Source organism: Cavia porcellus, unplaced genomic scaffold (genome assembly GCF_034190915.1).
Source record: "Cavia porcellus strain 051 isolate PalLab524CR breed Dunkin Hartley unplaced genomic scaffold, mCavPor4.1 scaffold_4, whole genome shotgun sequence".
Taxonomy (NCBI): domain Eukaryota; kingdom Metazoa; phylum Chordata; class Mammalia; order Rodentia; family Caviidae; genus Cavia; species Cavia porcellus.
The window spans coordinates 18,008,829-18,025,751 of record NW_026947487.1 but is presented as its reverse complement, the minus strand read 5'-3'; the positions used below and the strand labels follow the sequence as shown (position 1 = coordinate 18,025,751).

The 16,923-nt window shown below is 31.8% G+C and overlaps 1 protein-coding gene across 2 annotated transcripts in view; it reads left to right on the top strand.

Annotated features, from left to right (window-relative positions):
* The window catches only part of Klhl1 (kelch like family member 1), a 382,405-nt gene that overhangs the window by 283,674 nt on the left and 81,808 nt on the right, over positions 1-16,923 (top strand). The gene's annotated exons all lie outside the window — the stretch shown is intronic.

Sequence of the window (16,923 nt, the reverse complement as noted above, 5' to 3'; positions counted from 1 at the left end):
TAAACCTATTCATTGTTTATTATTACTTCTGTTTCAATTCATTACCAAGTAATCACGCCTCCTTCTTATTTCATGTCACTGGCTTTTTCTGTTTTATTTTCTGACTATTGTTTTCTTTTAAGTGCTCTTCTGTGTGCCCTCAAGACCTGACCTGATTAGGCTAGTAGCAAAATCATAGCATAAAGCATAATTCCCAGAAAAATTCTCATCTCAAAGTATATTATGGATGGCTGTCAAATCTTGTAAATAGAAAGCCGTCCTTGATTCAGACAGCAGCGTAATCAATCAAAGCCAGATTCATGAGCACACAGAACACATCTCTGTGTTCTGTTTTCTCTTATGAGTCAGAGTACTTCCTCTAAGAAGAGTCATATTCTTATACAATGTGTTGAATCACAGGCTGTTGGCAATATGAGTTGTACCCAAATACAATAAACATCCTTGTCCTCAGTTTCCTGTCCTTCCAATGCAGTTAATGCTCTTTAATTTACCTTCTTTTGTTTTTCCAGGAAATTCTATTGCATCAGCATTGACATTTCTTTATTTAATCCATTTCTTCTTTTCAATTTTATTTTTTATCTTTTTTAACCCTTCCTGATGAGTTTCCTAACTAGTGTTTCAAGTGCTTTTTAATCTACATTCATCAAAGATTTCATGTCATGTATCACTGTGTAATCTCATATGATATTCTTTCTATATTTCTACATCGTCAAAAATTCATAGTAACAACAAGATTTGCAGTCTTGACTCTCTGAGATGAATTTATTCAACTTACCTGCTTTTATTCCTAAAATATAGCACTAAGAGATGAAACTTTATTTACAAATATTTACAAAAAAAATTCTCTTTTGACATTTTTCCTCACATAAGAATCCATAACTTTAGAACTGGTTCCTAATATCTGAAGGCAACATTCAGGACCAGTGAAACTTTTAATTTGCTATTTGTAGTTGTTTATCCAAGCTGGGCTCAGATAGCTCAATGATGTGACAAAGAAGCTCTGGAGAGTTCTTCACTGGCATTGATATTTCTTTACCTAGCAGTAGGCAGGTGTGGTAACTTTTCTTAAGAAAATTATATGGAGTAGTCGTGAATGGAGCACAAATCAAGTTTTCCTCCAGTCTCTCCACCCCTAAGTCAGTGTCTTGAAATTCTGTCAGAAATTCACAACTGATTTATGTTTGTCTCAAATGTTTAAACAGTTTTGAGGTTAGCTGTGGTAGTATGCACCATGACTGTCTGTCTCTTCAGTATAACAGCCAGAAAAGGGGTAGAGTACAGCCAGCAGTCAGTGCTCCTTTTCCATTTATCCAGAAATTAAAATCTCCTTTTATATTTTGATATAGTTAACCAGTGCCTATGTATCATGCACAGGATTGCAACTCTGTATATATGCTTCCTTACTGTACACTTAAATTATTAAAAGAGACAATATAAATAAAATGTACAAAATCAAAACAAGTCAGGCATAGAGCTACATACTCAAAGCAACATGAGCTGCTGAAAAAGAGAGATCACTTGAATTTAGGAGGTTAAGACTAGCCTGTAAAACATAGCAAGAGCTCAATTCAATAACAGTAATAATAATAACGGTATCTGAAAAGTAAGAGTGAACAGTATTTTGCCACACATAGAGTTTTTCATTTTTGCCTTATAAAATCTCAAAATCTACTAAAAGTAGAGAAAATGTTGAAACAGCTACTATTGTAATTTTTAAAGAAGCAGTCTTATGATATTGGAATAGTAGAGTGCACAACAAATAAAACAAAAATTTTCCCTATATTGAAGGCATATTTACCTATTTTATAGAACATTCTCCTTAGTATGTTCAAATCATTCATAGCTCCTGTCCATATAGAGCTCCAACTATGTGTTTTTAAAGCTCTTAATATATGAACTATGAAGATTTCAGAGATATCTAAACGCTATGATGAAAGAGGTAATGATATATGCACACATGAAATATTTTATGAAGAAAGATAGAACTCATTTCTGATAGTTTGAAACATCCAAAAAACGCATTTGTATCTGATACCTTCAAATTGATGTCATACAAATAGTTGTATAAAAAGAAAACAAATAGTTGTATAATAAGAAAAGAAAACATGGACGTGTACTCAAGTATAAAATATTTGCTTCAAATAAGTAGTGAATAAATTATTGGAAAATCTAAAATTGATGCAATCCTTTTAAAATTAGTAAGAAGAATATAAGCTAACATTATGATAAACTAGATAAGAGACAAACTTAACCATCAGAAAGTATGATATCATAGAGATTTATAACACTACTGAGATGGAAAGAAAGGAAATATATATTCTGAAAGAATTTTTCTAAAATGAGAAGCCAAGAAAATGATGAATAAAGAAAGAACAATTTCAACTGATCTGATGACATTTCACAATATCAAAGATAAATAAATGATCAAGATATTTTCCATAATGGGAAAACAGTAAACCTAGGCTAACAATAACAGTGAATATGAATTATCAGCAATAAATACCAGATAGGAGAAGATTATCAGGCTTTTTTTGTAGCAACATTAGAAACTAGAAAATAAATAATAATAAGTGCATACCTTAAACTTAACAGGCAAAAGTTTTTACTTAACTAATGTTAGGGCAACAATTTCTCAACTATGACATGAGAAAACCGACATCTTCAGACATTGGCTGTCAATGCAAGCATAGAGATGAATCTCAAGATACCTTCTCAAAAATAAGACATTTGCAAAAAAGAAAAACGGACAAAAGAGGAGTTTTAAAACTGAATAAATGTTCTACTGTTAGGATCAAAACTTTCCTTCTACTACCATGTAATTTAGATGAGAATTTGTTATGCATTCACAGGTTTCTTGTAAAGTCAGTGAAGTAGTTGTGACAGGTAACTGCGATGTGCCAGTGTGACTGAGTTAAGAAATTTCTAGGAGACTAGTGGAGCGTGCTTCCCAGTGTGTATGTGGAGATGTAGTAAACTGAGAAAGAACTACCTTAGATGTAGGTGACACCAATCAATAGGATAGAATGTGAGTAGAATATGAATGAAGAAAAACATATCAAGTCAGAACAAATGAAATTGTATCTTCTGGTTCCATTAGCTTTGGATATTGTTCACTAGTTTATTCAGCCTCCTAATGGAAAGTCAAAGCAGGAACTGTCCCTTGAGCTTCCCCACCTTTGGCCTTGGATTGGTATGTCATCCTGAATCCTTCTAGTTCTGTGGCTTCTACTTTATTGAGCTGAGCAGCTGCTGAATCCTCACGCTCTCCAATCCTCAAATGGCTACTATGGGCTCTCACCTCTGACCCTGCAGGCCTACCTAATAAATCACCTTGCATAATTATGCATAAATAATTTAGCAATTCTGTCCCTCTGGAGAATCCTAATATGGTAGTCATTAGATGAATTCTTTGGCAAAAACAAGTAGAAATCTCTCCACTTACAAAGATTTGAATAGTCCTAATGTGTCATTAAAAGCATCACTAGACTTCTTAAAAGAGGTGCGATTTCACTTCTTGCATGCTACAGAAGATTGCAATTCAATTAGTAAAACAATCTAGGTGTGTGCAGTTTAGAATGGGAGATGAGACCCAGGTAGGAGATAGAAATCTGTTTATTCACATGCAAGGGTAACAAAACAAGGTTTTAGAAATTACGTGACGGAATTGTGATGCTAAATTAAAATAACTGATGTATTAAAATAATATTAAGCATATTAAATAAAACATCTTCTTGAAAAAAATGATATTGCCAGTTGCTGACTATTAACAGTCCTTTCCCAGGTTTTTAAAAGCCATGCAGCTAACGATAATGAATGTACTGAAGATCATGTCAGTGCAGGACGGCCCTTACATTTATTTCTGGTCTACCATAGTAGAATGGAAACCCTTATTCTGTCAGTTTTCAGTATTTTCAAAAGATCACTTGCTTCAGTGTTTCTCTACTTATGAGAGCTACTGTTTCTCTAATTACATTATAAATTTATCCTCTCCATGTTACTTGAGAAATAGTTTTACTTACCAGACAACAACCTGTTTTTATTAACACTTTTCTCACCTTAAAATTTTGCCAGATTTCATAAGGAAATATATTTTAAATCTTTCTTCTCAATATAATGAATCAAATATTTAAAACAACATAATAAAAAAGAGGAAAGAGTATTTTGGGAATGTAACTAAAAGTTTTATTGGTTTAATAATACACAATTACATAAAAGCACTTATCATATACTCAAAGTTGCAAAACAAATATGCATAGTCACCCCGTTTTTCTTTCCTCCTGACTGATAAAATAAGTAAAATTCTGACCAGGTTATATACATGAAAACAAACTTTCAGAGTAGAAGGCTTTATCACTTTCATAGTTAATTGAGATGTCAATTTGGATAAGAAATGCCTAGTGGGGCCAGGGATTTAACTCAGTGGCATGAGTGTCTGCCTGGCAAGTGTGTGGTCTTGAGTTTGATCCTGGTTATAAAAGAAAAAGAAGAAGAAGAAGAAGAGGAGGAGGAGGAGGAGGAGAAGGAAGAGGAAGAGGGGGAAGAAGGGGGGAAGGGGGGGGAGGAAGCAGAAGCAGAAGCAGAAGCAGAAGCAGAAGCAGAAGCAGAAGCAGAAGAAGAAGAAGAAGAAGAAGAAGAAGAAGAAGAAGAAGAAGAAGAAGAAGAAGAAGAAGAAGAAGAAGAAATGCCTAGCGGATTAGTTTAACACACCTCTGGGTGTGTCTGGTGATGGACTATTGGAGAGGAAAGACCCACATTGGAGGTGAGTGTTACCAAGCGAGATGGAATAGAAAAAGGACCACGAAGGTCTCACCTCTGCTTCTTCTGAGGAGCTCATCTTCACCATAACTTTTGGAGTCCCCTTCCCAGCTTCCAGGATGAAACTTTCAGCCTCCAGCACAAATTCTTTAGCCTACGTAGGTGGACTCAGCCTCTCCAGGGATTCTGATGGGAGCTTCAGGCCTGTGACTTCTTTACTGGCTCTTCTGTTTTCTGGCACACAGGTGACACTTTTCCCTTCCTCCAGCCCTGACTCGGGAGGCAATCACTATAAGCCTGCCTTGCAATCCTTTGTACAGCCAACATTCACTTTCTATATTAAATCTGGTTTTCTGGAGAACCTTACCTGATTCATTCATCTTCACTTAAACCTTACATTTTTGAATAAATAGAAAGTTAATGCTATATTACTAATAAAGGTGTCATATAGATATAAGCATATCCAAGTATTTATACAATTTTGAAGGCTAATTTGGAATTTGTATTTAGTCAGATCCTTTTGAAAATATGGAATCACTAGTAGTAGTCTTAGCAAAAAAGAAATGGACAGAAGGGGGTTAGAGAAAAGAAAGAGAGAAACAAATATAGAGAAAGAAATTGCAAAGAAAGAAAAAAAAAGAAGTAAAAATTACTTAATACAGTGTAACCAAATACACTCTGACTGTTAAAATCTACGTATGAAAAAGCCACATTTTAGTTTTCTGTGAGAAAAAATATCATGTTATCTGTTTTATTCTTAGTTCAGATATTCCCTGCTGTTTCTGAGTTATATTCTTGTTCAAATAAATATTTTTGATGCCTTTTTAGTGCTAGGAGTCTGATAAGGGCTAGAAAATCTAGAATGAAATTTGTAGAAAATCTAGAATGTATTTGCCTGATAGAAATATTTATTCAACTTTTATACCTATCTCAGATCGGTTGTGTTTGAAATATATTTCATGACCCTGTCAACATTTGTTTTTAATTGCATATATCATTTTACATGAACATCTATAATTATATCTCTTTTTAAGTAATATATTGATATTTGAAGAATACTAAACTGAAGATAATTCCAGATAATATTAGGAAAGTTAAATGTGATGAAAATTTATATATAAATGTCATTGATTAAATCACTTCACTTAATGAACTTTAAAATTTCATACTTCACTATGGAATGTTAAAATGAAAAAAATGATATCTTCTGAATGATCTTATTATACATGGATATACAAGTTAGTATATAGCTAAAATCAAGAATTATGCTATAGGTGAGCAAGAGTGCTGTCATTCCATTGGTTCAGTCAGAATGGTAACTAGGAAAGGTCTCAGAACAGAGGTGATGGTCATGAGAGATTAATATACAAATTCAGGAAGAGAATGATATTTTTAATTAAAGAAACAGAATATATGAAATGCAAAATGTGTAAGGAACTTTAGAAATTTGACTACCAAACCAAGAGTGTTATTGGGTTTTGATAATATGGGATTATCTCATAAAATATTTTAAAGTAAGACAAATATTCTTTCATAGTTAGTCTCTAAGGTCAGAGATACATGAATGCATAATATGATTTTTTAAATTCTATTAAGTGATATTATTTAGGTTGGAAGTTCAAATTCAATAATAAAATGTTAATTTGGAGGTAATTTGTTATGTTCTAGTTACTTAAAGTCAGCCCAAATCACACCTAAAAATGTGTGAACCCCCATACTCTTTCTTACTGAATTAAAAAGTCAGCAGATCTGACAGTTAAGGAATATAAGGACAATATACTCATTCAAGTAAATCAGACAGAAAGAGCTTTTAACAGAGAGGAGAAAATATTAAATCAACTAAAGAAAGCTGACTATTTCATTTCTGATATTCCACTATTGAATGCTAATTTATTGCTTGCTTTTGCTTTTCTAAATTTCTCTGGGGATATGATTTCATTTCATATTTTAATATTTTTATAGATTAATTCAACCTCAGTGACCACAGAAATCTTCAACGTCCTATTTAAAATGCACATTGAATTTCTTACTAGACAATTCCTTCAGCCCTAGTAGTTTCCAACCCAGTGTGCATGTGGTAATGCAGTGCAAAGGCAATCACAGTAAAGGTTTATGCTGACAAAGAAACACAAGCTGAGCGACTCTACGAGAATGTCTGTTGTAAAATCTAAATTTTAATAAGAATGAGACAACTGAAAATAACTTAAAGTTCATGTAGCTCTTTAGTGACAAGCTTGTTTGAAAATACAGATTTAAGTTTTTCTTTTATTTTACTTTGCTTTTTTCTTTTTTTTTTTACTTTGGTTTGATACACCATTACAATCATTCATTATATTGTATTTTTGTGTGTGTGTTTGTGTTACTGGTGATCGAGCCTAGAGCTTTTGCTTTCCTGTTTCTTAGTTTTTGTTTTGACATCAATTATTGCTAAGTCACTGAATTTTTGCCCAGACTGTGATTATATTTGTAATTCTGCTACTTCAGTCTCTCAGAGTATTGGATTATAGACATGGATCATCATGCCTGGCTTGCTGTATTTCTCCTTCTAGCAAAATATCAAGTTGATTTTTCACAAGTGGTATGAAGGACCTAAAAGCTGAGCCAGGTTTTGTGGAGCTTAAATGTGAGACCCTTATTAAGAATTAATATTAATAATAATATCATCTGAACTCATTGTCAGAGGGTCCATTTCTGGGCCCTGAAGGAGACAGTTGAACTGACACACCTTCAATTTAACAAATAATTAACTTTTATTAGCTTCCCAGGAAACGCCACCACAAACTACATTATTGTTACCCTATAGTATCAGACCATATTTAATTTTAGTCAATAAATAGTGAGCATTATTTCCTTTATTATGAAGGTGATTAATTGAATTATATATAGTCAGATTGCACTCAAATTTAGGTACAATTTATAGTTTTTAAAATTGCTCTCTTTTTTGTACATAGTATAGAGTAACTACTGTATCATGTACTATACTTTTAAGGTGTTCATTTGTGAAAGCTTAATTATTTCCAATGAATATGTAAATAACCGTACAAAATTCTAGGTTAATATCCTTAATCTTTTAGTTATACATGGCTGTGATATTTGAGGGAGTCACTTAGTAAAAAATATTTAGAACTAATTTTTTTTATGTCTGTAGATTGGTGACTTGCTTATAGGTACCCTGAAATGACCTCCTTATAAAGAATTTTGTCGCAGCATCATGACTTTAGGAAAATGCTTTTTGATGGATCATTATCAGATTTTTCCTACAAATATTTAGTTATTCTAATATCTTTAGTTATATCAAAAAAACATATAATTACCCCAAATATTTCCTTCTGATTGTAAAACAAAAAACATATTAATTGATTTTGAGATGAAAAAAAAAAATCAAATTGTTCGTACCCAAGCTCAAATCATTCTTGCTGGAATATAAAATCATTATTCACAGTTATTGGTTTATGAAATATTATAATTTGAGACCTGTTTACATGTAGCAAGTTAAGTATTTTTTTTTTTAGTTGGTACTGGGGATCGAACTCACGACTGCCTGCTTGCAAGGCAGGCGCTTATGCCGCTGAGCTAAATCCCCAGCACCAAGTTAAGTATTTTTAAATGCATTAATAATTTTAGAATGCACGCAATAAGACTAAAAGCATTGATACTAGTGGTGACAATTATTGCATGAACGCTACGTAAAGAGATTTTAAAAGATATATAATGAAATATTTGGTTATTTGAAATGCTGCTGCTTTTCCTTCGTGGCATTTGACCCAAAGCATAGCCTTGCTTTGCTTTTCCAGATGTCTTTTGTTAGCATCAAACATTCTAAAGTGTTATTAACAAATATTCTAAAATATTTCAGGCATGCATACATGAGTAATGGTATGGGTAATGGCGAGTTTTGAGTTAGTCTTTCTCTTTATAGTGATGTCTCTTAATTTCATTAGACACAGTTCATCATTCAGCCACCTCCACCTAAAGAAAGATTTAAATAAGTATATTTTTCTCTTTCTCTCTGACTTTGCTTAAACTGTAAGTTTTATCAGAAATGAAAAGTCATTCCTAAAACATTTCATCTTTTCAGTGGCCACAAAGACTCCATTCAAGAAACAATTAATATCAAAGATGGTTCCTCCACTAACTTTTCTTCTGTAATTCTGTTAAAATGTAGTTTTAAATATAGATGTTCAAATAGATAGCAGAAGCACCTGTAGGAGTAAGGATACTTGTTATACATGATAACTCATGGCTAATCAATTCTATGATTCCTCAGAGGTAGCAGACTTAAAAAGTTAACACAAAAATATGATACTAATGTGTTACCATTGAAAAGAAAGGTCTAGATATTAAAATTTACTCTTTAGTTCAAAATTTAAACTGTATTTTGAGGCTACCAAGAAAAACATGCAAATTAACTCATACTATAGTCGGAAAAGAGAGGCAGAATAAAATGAAAATCATTTCCATTTTTTCCCCAAACTGAACTATTCAGAATGCTGAAAGAATGGCAAAAGTAGAAAAAATAATTCTGTTATAATACAATACACGGTGGATTCAAGGTATTAAATTTTAAGAAGCCTTTTTAGATTCCTGCTCTCTTACTATCACACATAAAATGTGCAAAGATGTATTTGTACTTTCATATCACAGACTTGACTGTAATCTTTTGAATTAGATGCCATCAATTTTGTTACCATGACAAGATTAACTGAGGCAGAGTACTTTATAAGTGAAAGAGATTTACTTTCTTCTCTGTTTTGTGGATTCAGGAGCATGGTCCCCTGTCTCATAGCATGATGGGTATGAGCAACGGTGACAGGTCATGGCAAACAGGAAGCAAGGAGATTTAGGTGACCAGATTTGCCTATTTTTATAGTAATTTGTTCTCACAAGAACTAAATTATGTGACGAAACCTTATTAATTCCTTCTAGGGAAATGTCCTCCATGAAAGACCACTGTTCTGTTCTTTAAGTATCTACCATGTGAACGTGATCTTACATTGACACTTACTAATATTTAATCTCTCCTGTGTTGCCTAAAGCTATCTGATGATATAGGTTCTCTTTCCAAGAACTTTGGACCCCATCCTATAATTAGAAAAAAAAAAAATCAAACCAACAAAAACAGCTATCATTGCAAGTAAATCTACAATTAAAATGATGTTTTACATATAGAAGTGGCATTTCAAAGTCAACAGTGCTTTTCATTATTGTATTTGGGGTGTTATCTGTAAACTAGGGTACAAGAGATAATGATAGATTTTAATTCATAGTAGAAAATAATCCTTGGAAAAAAGATTCGAGGGACTCTGTGTATGTAGGCTATTAACCCATTAGTTTAGCTCTCCTCAAGTCTATATAAGGCTTCATGGAAATTTATAGACATTGAATTTGTAAGTCCACTGAGAAATAACTAGCGTAATTAAAAAAAAAAAATAACCAAGTACCTGAACTGGAGGAATTTGCCTGCAAAATAATACAGAAAGTATTGCTGAATTTCAGTTTCATTAACAAAGTGAAAAATGTGTGCTTTTTGATAAAAATGTTTTCTTATTGACATTATTTTTCGTTTGTAGAACAATTTCTCATTGAGTTTACTTAACAATGACAAAGCACAATTCTTGAAAAAATATGTATGTTACTACAATAGACGTAATACACTATTGAAATTTTGAAAGTTTTTCATTGATATTTTTATATCAAAATAAAATTAATAAATTTACTCTGATTAAAACTGTTACATATCTATGAGTGATTAATAGTACAAAATAATAAGTGTAGAAGGATGTAAATATATATGTACTGTGTTAGCTTTCTGTCTTTGTGACAAAATATCTGAGATAATTACCTTAAAGGAAGAAAAGGTTATTTTGTGTCAAGGTTTTAGACATTTTTTTTCTGCAGACTCTTAGGCCTATTTCCTTGGGTGGTCTATTCACTGTATGGTGGCAAGAGGGACAAAAAAGATATAGAGGTCCCAGTATTTCCTTTAATTAACTAATTTCTTTCCATGAGTTCTACTTCCTAATGCTTCCGCCATCACCCAATAGTGCCTGGGAGCCTTTGAGGAGAACTTTCAAACAAGACCCTCTAGGCACGAGCGTGTGTGTATGTGTGTGTGTGTGTGAGACTGTGTATATGTATATTAAAATCTATTATATAAGATTTGGAATTTATTGGTACATACCATAGCTTTCAATATATGTGAGTACTTAGACCTCTTTATTATGTCAATAAAAAGCAAAAGCAAACATTTTCAAGCACTGCTACATTTACCAATATGTTATTTGATTTATAATCTTAAAATCAATACAGTTCTTTACAGTGGAAAGTAGTTGAAATTATGGTTAACTTAGAAAGCACAATCTCTATATTTGAATACACTCTACAAAGCCTTCGACCTAACTCTCCAGTGTTAATAAACAGCCTGCTGAGCAATTTGTTAAATTATAATTGTATAACATAATTTTATAATACCATGGTTACTGATAATCTTTAGAAAATTCATAAGATATTTGTCCTTAAGACTTGACCTTTATAAGCCAAACCTCCTGATTTCACAAGAATATAAAATTTCTACAATCAAATATGCTAAAAAACAGTATGAGATGACAATAGCTGACATCTTTCAATAATTTTCACCTGATTCTGATAGGAGTTACTTGGCTAATTTAACTACTTATCTCTACAGCAAAATCTCCCCCAGATTATTAACTTATTTTAAATTTGTAGTTTCACTGAATGTTAATTAAAAAATATGCTTAGCCAGGTGTGGTGGCACCTGCCTGTAAGCCCAGCACTCATGAGGGAGAGGCAGGAGGATCAAGTTCAGAACCAGCGTGGGCTACAAAGTGAGCTCAAGCCAGCCTGAACTGCATAGTGAGACTCTGTCTCAAAAAGACTAGGAAAAAAAAAAAAAGAGAGAGAGAGAGAGAGAGAGACATGTGCTTTGACTTAAGTTTTTTTTTTTTTTCCTTTAAGCTCTGTATTTATTTAAACAATAGTCTTATCATTTGGTCCTTTAAAACTCAGTCTGTTATTTTGTTTCATTGTTATAATAAAAATATTGTGAATTATGTATTATAATAAAACATATTGTGAAATAAATTTTTATTTTAATCTTACCAATTGTAATTTGTTGCTTATTCATAAACCACTATTAGAATTGAATAATCAGTATTAAAATAATCAGTATTAAAATATACTGAGTATTAAAATATACTGAGTATTAAAATATACTGATTATTCAACGTCCTAAAACAGTTACTTGATTCTTGTTTTTGATAACTGTTACATAAAATAAGAATGACTATAATGTGTCAGTATTTAAAGTAGAAAGTAGGAATATGGGGTATAGTAAGAAAATTGTGTAAGAAGGAGTTGGACTCCTGCAATTCTAGACCATTACTTTATTCCTTCCTAGATGTTTTTGATAGACCTTATTATAGACCCTCAGTATACCAACACAGTTTAAACTAAGAATTACTTAGAAAGTAACTAAGTCCCAAAAAATATCCCAGAAACATTAAACACATTGTCTCATTGAATCTTCACAAGAGCCTCCTGAGGTGATTATTTTCAACATTTTACAAATAAAACTCTGAATATCATAGTTGCAGGAATTCATTCAATTTACAGGAGTACTCAGAACTTTTTCAACCCAGTTCTGTGCTTTAGTTTACTATTATTTTGCACAGATTTGAGAATAAAGAACAACTAGGTATCAGTCAGTGGTTGCTGGGCATTGGGCAGATGAGTTTTTAAGTGGAATGATGCATATCTAGCCAGAATCAAAAGAAGAAGGAACCCAAAGAAAGATGTTTTAGGGCCTTGAGAGAAATTCATTTCACCTTTTCAAATAGTTATGCCATTATTTTTCTCTTTATAGCTTTATTTATAATTTTTGTAGTACTTAAATTATATAAATGAGAAAAAACAACTGTTATTTGCTATAAGGAAATCATATCCTCACATTTTCATTCATTTCTCTAATTTTATAACTTTTTTAAGGAGTAAAGTCACTTGTTATCGCATTATCATTGTTAAATTAAACTTGTGCAAACATATTCATTAAATGTAGAAACATAATTTTACCATTGAAAATGTCCTAAAATCTATAGCTATGCACCTATTTCCTCTACTGTTAACTCCCCTTGACAAAAGAAAACCTGATTTACATTTTAGATTTTCATAACTACTTTTAGTTACAAGAAGCTACTGTGAATCTACATTAACAAAGATCAATTGCTGCCTGAAAATAGACAAGCATAAAATGACGGACAAATGTCCTTACCTAAACTTCAACCTCAATCTAGAAATTTATAGAAGATATATTAACCTGTCAGGATCCAGCAAAGATTTGGAGTGAGACAAAGAAAAATAATTCATTAAAATTTAATTGTTGCAGTGGATAATTTTTCCTTATGTGTATTTAAAAACAAAGAATAAGCTCAACTGAGGGTGGACTTCTATAATCGCAGAACTGTCAGAGGTTTGAACAGGGGGATCTAACGTTGAATCTCAGCTTGGAAAATTTAGCAATTTTGCATGATCTTGTCTCAAAATAATAACTTTAAGGACAAAAATGTTGGATGCCTGGATAGGTAGCTCAATGAGAATCTTAGGTTCATTACCCACTACTCTTAAAAAAAGTATCTTGTCATTATAAAATATTGAAACATCTCTGTTTTTCTACTCTTCACAAAACACTATAGGCTCTTTGTTAAATAATGGCTTAACTGTAGAGATAACAATCTAGCATGACCCATGTGTACCACAGCTTGGAAAAGTGGAAGTTGTACAAGAAATAGTGGAGTCACATTAATTTGATGTAAGGATATATGTAGCAGAGCATATGGATAGTAAAGTGAGAAAGAAAATACGGCTGCAGCCCAGAATACCTTTTTCAAACAGTACAGTTGTGAGACGAGCCAATCACAGATCCCCAAAAGACACTCCATGATTATGTATCTGTTTAACATTCGTTTATGTAATCCATACTTGCAATATATAAACAGTATGTTAAGGTGCATTTCTCCTATCGAAAATGGCTAAGATTGTATTCAAATTTATTTAACAGAGCAGATATTTATTACCTGAATCTTTCATTCCTTTCATTCCCATGACATTAAAGTTAATGTCTTCAAAGTGATTTTTGGTTTATCTATACAAAATGTACAAATTCCCCTATGCAAGAGACTTTGTCTCTTATGTTATCCTCAATGCTGTTACTTTTCTCTATTCTATACAGGATAGAAACTTCACAAACATATATCTAGCTTACTCTGCACAAAATATTGACTCTACGTTACTTGACCCGTTCTCAAGTCCCTGAATACAAAATTGATATTCATCACTTACCAGTTGAGTCCAAAGTGATTTCCATTAAGATTTTCTTTATACTGTACAAGACCCATGGTTCTCTCCTTTGTACTTCCGGTGCATGGTTTGCATATTATGCATGATTGCAGATAGCAACTGATTTAGCATTTTCACACTTACTGTAACAGATTCTAGAATAAGAGTTTACCATATTCATTTTTATTTAACCTCCAAAAGTTCCTAGCATATTCATCATTATCATCACAATCAGCACTGTAGAGCTTTGTTAAAAGAAGGAAAACATTGTCATTTATTACAGAAAATCATTACTAACAACATTAAAAAAGTGTTATTTTCCTACAAAGAGGAAAACCATGCATTCAATTTCCATAAACATCTGAAATTCAGACATTTTTTTCTGTTTTTTATCACTGCAACATAGGATAAAAAGGAAATCTTAGTTATATCAAGAAATGATAAACAAAAGCATAAACAAGTAATGAAGTTATTATGGAAGGTGTTTTCTGATGAGGCTAACAATAAAAATACTAGATTTTTACTTAGATCAACTGAGATTGACTATGTGGGAGATACAGTTTGTTCCCAAATATGAGAAAATTTAATCTTTAAGGCAAAGTCAAATAGAATTTTTTGCACTAATATTTATCTAATGACTAAAAGCCTTTGATATGCTACTATGCTTGACCTCAAAATTCATAAAACATTTCTTTTAAAAGTTTATACACTTGTTTTAGTCATTATCCAATGAAATTTTAATTTCTTGTAATATGAGAATTATAAAACATAAGTTACATGGAACATAAGTATCACTATTTTATTTTACATATTTGAATATTTCAGCAATCTATAACAAAATTTTTAAAAATGAGGACAGTTATTGTGTATCAGATTATGAAGTTTACTTTTCTGTATTTTCATAACAGTAGAAAACAGGTGAAGTTTCTCAGCAGCAATACGGGCTTCTGAAAATTTAATCTGTTGTGAGGTATCAGATTGTCAAAATATACACTAAATGTTGAAATTAAAGTAAATTATAGTAAAAGTCACATTGACATTAATCCCTCTCAGCATACTCCCACTCCTTTCAATGCAATTATCCTTCTTTTTTGGCACTTTCTGATGCAGTCCTAAAAATCCTTTTTTGTGAGTGCTTTTACGCCATGTGATCAAAAGTACAGTGAATTTTGCTGCTTAGCTCTATGCCTTAGAAAAGCAAGTCTGTCAGAGCATTAGGTGTGTCCTCATCTACCTTATTCACTGTGTCTGGAACCATGCACCATCTCACTCTTCATTGAAGTTAAACTGACCACAAAATGCATAAATTTTGAATCAATTCAGAGTATCAAGTCTTATGACAGGTCTTCTGTAGATTCATCTGATAAATTTCTGTGGAATTAATATTTAGGTAAGGATTTTAAAGTGATTATCCGTGTGAATTGATATTTCTTAAAACAATTTAAGTTAGGTAGGTGGAGTTTACTTTGTAACTATGTAAAACTTATTAGTGTTTAAGTAAGGGATAAAAAATATGGTTTTCCTCATGGCCTGCATGGTTACAAAATATTTATTTGTATGTTTAAAAAATCATATTTCCTTGTATTAGAAAATATTTTAAACATTTCCAAGTTAAAGCTGAAACAAAAATGAATTATCATAGAAGATGTATTTGTTTTCATTTTCAATAATTCTTTTTAAAATCATGTAACTACTAATAAGTGTACTTACAATTAATTTAAAACAGACATACTTTTTTCCCATATATCCTCTGTTTGTTTTTGAAAGGAAGGAGTACTTTACAATAAGACTATATATCTAGGTGATATGCATAATATACCGAATGTAAGAAGATTCTGTAATTTGTCGATTGTCAATTCATAACTTATACTATTTAAAAGTAGTATATGACTATCTAGGAAATCAGTTTATACCAACGTTGTTATTTGCCATTATATCTTTGGACAAGTTGAATTTCTCTAGTGTTTCAGTCTTGAGGTAGACATTGTTAATTGCCTAGCTACCACCTGCTTCATTCGATCTTTTCTAAAATAACCCCAGTTTTACAGTGTAATATATTGAATGCAGTGTAATAGATTCCAGACAAGTCATCACTAAGTGCCATTTAGTAGTCTAAGTATGAGTTTATAACTGAGCTCTGGATAACGACTTATGAAAGAAATCTGTGGGGACATCTCTGGGAATTTCTTTCACAATAACAGAAAGTGTAACTAGCATACAGGTTTTTCACTCTTCCCTTCCTTTATCCCACTCACATTCTGGTTTTTGAATATTACTTGCATTGAGCTATGGATCATGTTTTGCAAAAACATAAATAAAAAATATATTACATACAATTTTAAGCCTCTATTTTTTGAAATTCTAATTTTTATTATTTATACATTTCTAAATTTAATCCTTAAAATATTATTTATGCATACTTATGTGTTCATGTGTATTTATTGCTTTCTTTTGCAGAAAGAAACATGTTCCAGTTAACTTTTAGTCCATTTTAGTCTACTAATCAAGTACCATGTAGAAAGTTAAAAAGAGAAAATTGAAAGGATTACTGGTGTATCTTTAATAATCTACAAAATAATCCCTGACTCTGGGAGTTTAATTGTCCTACTATACTATATTAAGTTTCCTTAGGTAATATAATAAATTATCACAAGAATGATACCTTAAAATTCATTATTTTATAACTATTAAGGATAGAAAACTAACACCATGGTGATACTAGGGATGCTTTTCCTTGAAAGGCTTTAGCCCTTCCTTGTTTCTTCTAGCTTGAGAAGACTCCAGGAGGTGCAGGGGCTTATGACGCTCATCTTCAGC